The sequence below is a fragment of the Myotis davidii genome, unplaced genomic scaffold, assembly GCF_000327345.1.
Source record: "Myotis davidii unplaced genomic scaffold, ASM32734v1 scaffold524, whole genome shotgun sequence".
NCBI lineage: Eukaryota > Metazoa > Chordata > Mammalia > Chiroptera > Vespertilionidae > Myotis > Myotis davidii.
This window is the reverse complement of record NW_006299263.1, coordinates 417,507-418,963: the sequence shown is the minus strand read 5'-3', so window position 1 is coordinate 418,963 and position 1,457 is coordinate 417,507.

Genomic DNA, 1,457 nt, shown 5'->3' with positions numbered 1-1,457 from the left:
TGGGGGGAGATGGGGAGGGAGGAGGGCGCAGAAACCAGTCCGAGCCGGACGCCGCCCTCCTCTGCTCGCCTAGGCCTCTCACATCTTCCTTCCAGCAGCCAGTGCTGGGCTACGTGCCTGAAGGCCCTGTGCAGCCTTCAAAACTTTTAAGAGAGGCGCCTGGAGGAAATTACCCTGATTCAGAGCTCTGAGAGGGAGACAGAGGACGTTGGGGGTCGGTTTCAACCTTCGTCTGCCACCATAGAATCAAAGTAATAGGTGCTTACTGCGTAAACCGTGGCAAATGCAGAAAAGTGTAAATATTTAGACAAAAAGGCACCCCAATTCCACTACCCACAAGCAAACACTGCATATTGCAATGTTTCTGTTGCTTTGTATATTTTTCTTTACCTAAGAGAATTCTGTGCACATTATTCAGTATCTTGCTTTTTATGCTTAATGTCTTACAAACATTTCCCGTTTCCTTGAATACAGCAAAAATATTTGTAATGGTTTTCTATACTAACATTGTAGAGCTGGACCAACATGTAACCATGTTCATATTTAAAGGTCCAAAGGATACCAATATTGTTAAAATTCTTAATTATTCCTATTATAAATTGTTCTTCAGAAGCTCTGAACTAATTTATATGTTTTCAGTCGCGCTGGATAAATGGCCAGAATGTTGATCAGAGATTGACGCGGGGCCTTGAATAGGTCACCCCTTCTCTCCTTCTGGACACCAAACCTCCGCTCTGCCTTCCAGGGGTGCAGCTTGATCCCTGGTGGGGGCATACAGGAGGCAGCTGACCAATATTACACCCTCACATGGATGTTTCTCTCCCTCTCCCTTCCTCTCTAAAAACCTATACAAAAATCTTTAACAACAAACCAACCACAACAAAACCAGTACCACCCAAGTAATTTAAAAATGGAAGAGGATTCAGCCAGAAGTCTCTCTTCTAGAACCTTGTCCTCCCCGGCTGCCAGGTGACACTCATCAGTATGTTCCCTTAGGAGCCTTAGTCTGTACAGATGCAATGGCTCCCATGGGGCCAGGTCAGTCAGACATCAAAGCTTAGGTGTTAAATAATTACTTCGATTAAGAATCCCCTGCAGGCCCTGACCAGACTGCTCAGCTGGTGAGAGTGTTGTCCCAATACTTCAAGGTTGCAGTTCGATCCTTGGTCAGGGTACACACAAGAATCAACCAATGAATGCATAACTAAGTGGAACTACAAATTGATGTTTCTTCCTTTCTCTCTGTCTTTCTAAAATCTATTTTTTAAAAGAATCCCCTGCAGTAACAATCTAAGTGCTCATCAACAGACGAATGGATAAAGAAGATGCCATGCACACATACATGATGGAATATGATCCAACCATGAGAAAGAAGGAAAACCTGCCATTGGTGAAAACATGGATGGACCTTGAGGACATTATGGTGAGTGAGATAAGTCAGAGAAAGACAATATTGT